Raw genomic sequence first — 8,067 nt, forward strand, 5'->3', positions numbered from 1 at the left:
ACCTATTCAGGCAGGCTAGAGGATTTCCAAAGGAGTTTGTAGGTTAAACACTGTCACACCCAGGAATTATTAACTGGAGCTGTAAGCTAACTTTTTTCAGAGAGGTAGTGGGGGACAGCCCCCCGTAAAGTCAGAGGTGTAGGTGAAAGCACAAAGCAGAAAGTAGGCAGACTCTGGTTTTGGGGGTAGATTGCTCGAGAATTTCCAGGGAGACTCCTGAGGCTTGATCCCGCCTTTGCGTATGCCAAGCCTCCTTCCTCATGACCTTTGCCAGAGGCGGAGCTCGCTCCCCGCAGGACCAGATGCCATGATCTTAGTTTTCTGAATGGTGAGTTTTAAGCCAACTTTTTCACTCTCTTCTTTCACTTTCATCAACACAAGCTTGAGTATAAAATGTCCAATTTGCTGATGTATTGAATGTCAAAGTTTAATTTGTGGAATGAGAATAATTTCCATAGCAAATTTGATATTTTTTCAGGCTTATGACCAATTTTCATATTTGTGTTGGAGCCCTACCTAATTTGAGCTGTGGAGAAGGCAACAGCAACCCACTCCGGTACTCTTGCCTGGAAAATCCCATGGATGGAAGAGCCTGGTAGGCTGCAGTCCATGGGGTTACCAAGAGTCGGACACAACTGAGCGACTTCACTTTCACTTTTCACTTTCATGCATTGGAGAAGGAAATGGCAACCCAGTCCAGTGTTCTTGCCTGGAGAATCCCAGGGACAGGGGAGAGCCTGGCGGGCTGCCATCTATGGGGTCGCACCGAGTCGGACACAACTGAAGTGACTTAGCAGCAGCAGCAGCAGCAATTCGAGCTGTGGCTGTGGCAGAGACATGCCACTGCCATGTCAGATAATGGGATATCCTGAATGTGCAGTAATATTAGTGTGCTTATATACAGACACATGCCAGTGCACCTCTTTATAAGGATTGCAGGATGAGTTATGGTTTGAGCAATTAGAGACTGCATACCCCTTAGGAGACTAGTCCCAGACAATTCCATGGGAACCACTAAGTAATATCACCCCTCAATTCCGTGACAATTATCCCAGTGTATTTGATCTTGTCAGTTGGCCCATATGTGTCTGTTCTCACATAAGGGTCTATCTGGCTTAGTTAGATTACTTTGATCAGTCTCTTGATATCCAAAGCTCAATCTAGTAAATACAGTTGAGCCTTAGTGTGAATTCTATTCAAAGAATTTACAGAAAGCAAAGCCTGCATTGATAGATTAAGATAGCCCTGGTAAGCACCCAGGCAAAGAGGCTAAGTGTCATAACCCAAAGTACTATTAAATGGAGTATTATGCAGCCATTGAAAAGGATACATTTGAATCAGTTCTAATGAGGTGGATGAAACTCGAGCCTATTATACACAGTGAAGTAAGCCAGAAAGAAAAATACAAATACAGTATACTAAAGCATATATATATGGAATTTAGAAAGATGGTAATGATAACCCTGTATGCGAGACCGCAAAAGAGACACAGATTAATAGAACAGTCTTTTGGACTCTGTGGGAGAGGGAGAGGGTGGGATGAATTGGGAGAATGGCATTGAAACATGTATAATATCATATATGAAACGAATCGCCAGTCCAGGTTCAATGCATGATACTGGATGCTTGGGGCTGGTGCACTGGGACAACCCAGAGGGATGGTACAGGGAGGGAGGAGGGAGGGGGGTTTAGGATGGGGAACACATATGCACCTGTAGCAGATTCATGTTGATATATGGCAAAACCAATACAATATTGTAAAGTAATTAACCTCCAGTTAAAATAAATAAATTTATATAAAAAAATAAAATAAAGGAGGTCCCCTCTTCCTTTTGATGAATGGGCAATGCTTGTCTTCTGGACCAGGAGGAGTCATTAACATAAACAGGGATAGATCCTTCACCTCAATTAACAGGTCTTAGTAACAGGGGATTAGGTACATATGCCCAATAGGTATAATTCTTTGCTTCTGCTGAAGCCAGGGGTATATTCACTGCGATGGTTATCAGGACAAGCATAACCATGATGAGGTTGCCTGGAGTCACTGGTTGTTTCTGCTCGGTTTTACTCTACAAGCTGGAATCCACACAGGTTCTAGACTTTCTCCTAGGGAGATACAAGCAAACCCTCTTCCCCATGTAATTAACTTCCCCAGTGACCAAGTATTTGTTAGTGGATCTTGCCACCAAATCACAGGCTTAGTTGTATTTGTGGATGTAGCCTGAAAATGTCACTCAGCTGAAGTTTCCATAATTTGTGTCAAAATATTCAAAAAATTAGGAGTAAATAAAGCTTTATTCAATATTGTTTATTGTCCCATGGCATATCCCCCTTTTTGTTTTTGTATCATATGTTTAAGTGATTGATTAGCTGTCTCCATTATGGCCTGTCCTTGTGGATTTTAGGGAAGGCCAGTAGAATGTTTTATAAACCAAATTTTAAGAAATTGTTGGAATGTTCTACTGGTATAAGCAGGGCCATTATCATTTTTAGTTTTTGGTAGTTTTATAACAGCAAACAAGCATATAAATGTATTTGTACAGATAAAAGCATATAAATGTACAGATAAAGCATATAAATGTCTTTGTACAGATAAAAAAGACATTTTTATGTCTTTTTTAGTCTCACTGGATTGAGTAGTGGTCCATATAAAATGAGAGAATGTATCAATTTTCATATATACATAAGAGGGCTAACCAAAGGAAAATATATGAGTTACATCCATTATAACTATGGATTTCACATGGAATTGTATACCTTCATTATATCAATGGCTCAGTCACACATTTGATAATGTTCAGTTCAGTTCAGTCACTCAGTCGTGTCCAACTCTTTGTGACCTCATGAACCACAGCATGCCAGGCCTCCCTGTCCATCACCAACTCCCGGAGTTCACTCAGACTCACGTCCGTCGAGTCAGTGATGCCATCTAAGCATCTCATCCTCTGTCGTCCCCTTCTCCTCCTGCCTTCAAGCTTTCCCAACGTCAGGGTCTTTTCAGATGAGTCAGTTCTTCACATCAGGTGGCCAAAATATTGGGGTTTCAGCTTTTTCAATGTTTTTACTGCTTTTTCAATGATCCAGTGAATGTTGGCAATTTGATCTCTGGTTCTTCTGCCTTTTCTAAAACTAGCTTGAACAACAATACATGGTTCATGTATTGTTGTAGCCTAGCTTGGAGAATTTTGAGCATTACTTTGCTAGTGTGTGAGATGAGTGCAATTGTGCAGTACTTTGAGCATTCTTTGCCATTGCCTTTCTTTGGGATTGGAATGAAACCTGACCTTTTCCAGTCCTCTGGCCACTGCTGAGCTTTCCAAATTTGCTGGCATATTGAGTGCAGTGCTTTCACAGCATTATCTTTCAGGATTTGAAATAGCTCAAGTGGAATTCCATCACCTCCACTAGCTTTGTTCAAGTGACACTTTCTAAGGCCCTCTTGACTTCACATTCCAGGATGTCTGGCTCTAGGTGAATGATCTCACCATTGTGATTATCTGGATCATGAAGATCTTTTTTGTACAGTTCTTCTGTGTATTCTTGCCACCTCTTCTTAATATCTTCTGCTTCTGTTAGGCCCATGCCATTTCTGTCCTTTATTGTGCCCATTTTTGCATGAAATGTTCCCTTGGGATCTCTAATTTTCTTGAAGAGATCTCTAGTCTTTCCCATTCTATTGTTTTCCTCTATTTCTTTGCATTGATCACTGAGGAAGGCTTTCTTATCTCTCCTTGCTATTCTTTGGAACTCTGCATTCAAATGAGTATATCTTTCCTTTTCTTCTTTGCTTTTTGCTTCTCTTCTTTTCACAGCTGTTTATAAGGCCTCTTCAGACAGCCATTTTGATTTTTGGTATTTCTTTTTGTTGAGGATGGTCTTGCTCCTTGTCTCCTGTACAATGTCATGAATCTCTGTCCATAGTTCATCAGGCACTCTGTCTATCAGATCTAGTCCATTAAATCTATTTCTCACTTCCACTGTATAATCATAAAGGATTTGATTTAGGTCATACCTGAATGGTCTAGTGGTTTTCCCCACTTTCTTCAATTTAAGTCTGAATTTGGCAATAAGAAGCTCATGATCTGAGCCTCAGTCAGCTCCCGGTCTTGTTTTTGCTGACTGTATAGAGCTTCTCCATCTTTGGCTGCAAAGAATATAATCAATCTGATTTCGGTGTTGACCATCTGGTGATGTCCATGTGTAGAGTCTTCTCTCGTGTTGTTGGAAGAGGGTGTTTGCTATGATCAGTGCATTCTCTTGGTAAAACTCTATTAGTCTTTGCCCTGCTTCATTCCATATTCCAAGGTCAAATTTGCCTGTTACTCCAGGTGTTTTTTGACTTCCTACCTTTGCATTCCAGTCCCCTATAATGAAAAGGACATCTTTTTTGGGTGTTAGTTCTAATAGGTCTTGTAGGTCTTCATAGAACTGTTCAACTTCAGCTTCTTCAGGGTTACTGGTTGGGGCATAGACTTGGATTACCGTGATATTGAATGAATTGCCTTGGAAACCAACAGAGATCATTCTGTCGTTTTTGAGATTGTATCCAAGTACTGCATTTCAGACTCTTATTGATTATGATGGCTACTCCATTTCTTCTAAGGGGTTCCTGCCCACAGTAGTAGATACAATGGTCATCTGAGTTAAATTCACCCATTCCAGTCCATCTTAATTTGCTGATTCCTAGAATGTTAACGTTCACTCTTGCCATCTCCTGTTTGACCACTTCCAATTTGTCTTGATTCATGGACCTAACATTCCAGGTTCCTATGCAATATTGTTCTTTACAGCATCGGACCTTGCTTCTATCACCACATCCACAACTGGGTGTTGTTTCTGTCACATCCACAACTGGGTGTTATTGCTTTGGCTCTATCCTTTCATTCTTTCTGGAGTTACTTCTCCATTGATCTCTAGTAGCATATTGGGCACCTAATGTAACGGACAACAATTCTTGAAACAGGCAATACAGAAAACAACTTAGTTAGCAGTAATAGTAAAATCATAAGTAAGAACTTGAGTCAAGAACTTTTATTAGGTATAGCCCAGTGACATTTTTAAGTCATCTGACTTAGTTTATTAAATGACTATATCTAGTTGCTAATTTTCTGGTTGCAGAGCATCTGATCTTTATTCAAAGACTGGTACTGAGATAAGCTTTAGAAACAAACTTACAGTGTCCTTTTCAGTGAAGGATATTTTTAACTTAAATTAATGAATGTCCTTCTTAATTTAATTTAATGAAGCCTCTTAGCAATGTAACATAACCACAATTTAACAAGTGAGTCATATGGACATTAATTAACAAAACTAGAACTTAAGATTCAATGAAACATATTAGATGTTATAGACCTGACATCAGTTGGGTGGATTTTTTTTTTTTTTAGAGCTCCCCAGTATACTCTGAGGTTTTTGTATATGTCTGGAGACAATCTTTTTTGTACCATGATGAGGCTGTTCAGAACCCAAATGTCTCCAATTTCTGGAGGGATGAGGTAGAGAGGAAAAGAAAAATGTTTTAATTTTACTCACAGGTGTAAATCACTAAATTGTTTTAAACCATCAGTGACTTGAGGACAAGAGTTTCTTTATATCTGAAAACAAAGATTAGAAGCCAATAACACGTCAGACAAAAAAATCATGAAGACTGTAGTCATATTTTGCAGCCTGTTCAATCTCATGAAACCAATCCTTTGGTTTGTGGTCCTTGCCTGACGACAAAGGACGTCAGTGAAAGTAATGGTCTCCAAGATGCTCATGAAGTTTTTGCAGTGTCTGTACTTGACTTGACCAGCAAAGTGGGTTCCCTGATCACTGGAGATTGCAGAAAATGTATTTTAACCATTTTTTTTTCCCCACTGTGAGATATTAACCCTACAGCCAGGAAAGGCTTTATACTATCAAATAAAGTGAGGTTTGTCAGGGAGCCAGGAAAAGCCAAGTGGCCATCTTGGACCTCCCGTAGCCCTGACTGTTTGGTTTATAGCCATTATTTATCCATTTTAAATTTCCTGATGAGGCGTTAATTTTGTAGAGGCAGAATGAGCTTTGTCTATGTGTGCTATAGATCATTGTGAAATAACACTCATTTATTTTATCAAAGTAACAACGATTTTAAAAGCAAGTATGAATCACTTAAAGACTAATACATTTACATAGTCTGTAATCAAAAGCTATACTCCAAGAAGATTTTGTTTTTTTAACAGGAAGAGAAAACCAAATTCCAGATTGGTACCAGCTTATATTCATTGTGAAACAATAGTCATTCACCTAGTCAAAGTGACAATGAAAGATTTCAAAGGCAGTGTAATGTCTTAATAAACTTGTATCACGCACAAAATTCTCTTCCACTTGCCACAGACCTTTTTTACACTTCTGGATTCATCACTTTATTTGCCCATTCAGAGAACAGCCACCTATAAGTTCAGATTTATTTCCTTTTTCCTTAATAGAAAGTAATTTCATCCTTATACCTTTTTATTGAACGTACATGTCCTACTTTCCTTCAGCAACCACAAACTGTACTTTATATCATCGTTCTGTAGACTGGTAAATATAAATCACCCACAGCTATATCATTTGCAAAATTATCTTCACAATGTCTATGTGAATTAGATCAGTAAACACACATTAATACCAGCTATCAATCCAGTAGTGAATATTTCCTAGTTCACACAAGCCTGAAATTCATTTTACTTTAATTTTTTGGAATTTAGAATTGTTTGATTCGTGTTTACTTCTCTTTAGGCCAATTAAATAGAGCTCATTGACGAATCGGCCTTTAGTAATTTTGTCCAAGGACAAATACACACCGTGAGTCACATATCAATTTAGACAGACGTATAGACAGAGATCTCATAGTTTTCTGCTTGATATTTAAAATGTCTTTGTGCCTTCTTTTTTTCTTGGTTTGAGTTCTCCCAATTTGTTAATGGCTGGAGTCCCAGACAGAGTGGGCTGTTTATCCCAAGGACATGATGTGAGTTAACTTTAGGTTTTTTCCCAGACCTGTTTTTGTTTCTCAGGAATGGAGCTCCAACAAAGTATTTTAATAAGCCAACTTTTTTTCTAATTGCACATGCAAGGAGAACTGGTTTTGCAATTTCAAATAAAGATTTTATTTTAACCAGTGTTCTCTGGAGTCTAAATAATATCATGGCCATTCAGTGTCAAAAATGTCATCTCTCTCTTTTTGTAGTCATAGTTTCATAGTTAAAAATTAAACCAGAGAATGTTCAAAATCGCTCTGATGACAGGGGTAGCCTGACTAATAAGATGTTGTCCCAGCAGGGATTGTCTTTCTGGGGAGGTAAAGTCTTCTCTCAAAGTAAGGAAAGCCTGTCCTTTAACCTCTATTTTCTCCCAGGCTCTTATGCAGTATCACCTCTCCTGTTCTATAGCCTGATCTTCCGTAAGCACTTGATCTTGAGTCCTCCCCCAATTTCCACTGCCTGTCAATTGATCTAAAGAGATGGGGATCTATCTGGCTTGGTCATGAGACACCATAATCAAATGGGAACCCTCAGCTAGTCCCTGCACTATTTCCACAGTAAAAGGAGAATTTACTCCATAATTTTGAACAGTTTGCTTAAGTTCATTTAGTATTTTGAAGGGAATCTGCTTGTGTACAGTCTCATACACCCCATTAGGATTATTAGGATAACAATAATTATCCTAATTATTATTAGGAGCTACTCATTCATGTATTGTCATTGGAAATGTCATAGTCATAGCCTCCAAGTCAGCCCACCAAATACCTTTCTGGAGGGATGACAGAACTGTTGCCCGTGGCAAAGAAGGAAAAGCTGACGTCACTCCATTGGTTAAGACAGGAGGAGGAGGAAGTGGAGGTAGAGGAAATTCATCCTCTGCAAAAGCACAGAAGGAACTGTACTTTTAAGAGCCTCCTGTGTTTTTTGTTCTATCCCTGCTGGCTTTGGATATTCAGGTCTTCCCTCTGATGGGGATTCACATTCATCCTCACTCCCTCTGAGTTTTCTGGAGTCTGAAGAGGTTCTAAAATAGATTTTCTCAGTATCCAAGTAGACCAGATAGATACAGGCAAGG

This window comes from Bos indicus x Bos taurus, chromosome 20 (genome assembly GCF_003369695.1).
Source record: "Bos indicus x Bos taurus breed Angus x Brahman F1 hybrid chromosome 20, Bos_hybrid_MaternalHap_v2.0, whole genome shotgun sequence".
Taxonomy (NCBI): domain Eukaryota; kingdom Metazoa; phylum Chordata; class Mammalia; order Artiodactyla; family Bovidae; genus Bos; species Bos indicus x Bos taurus.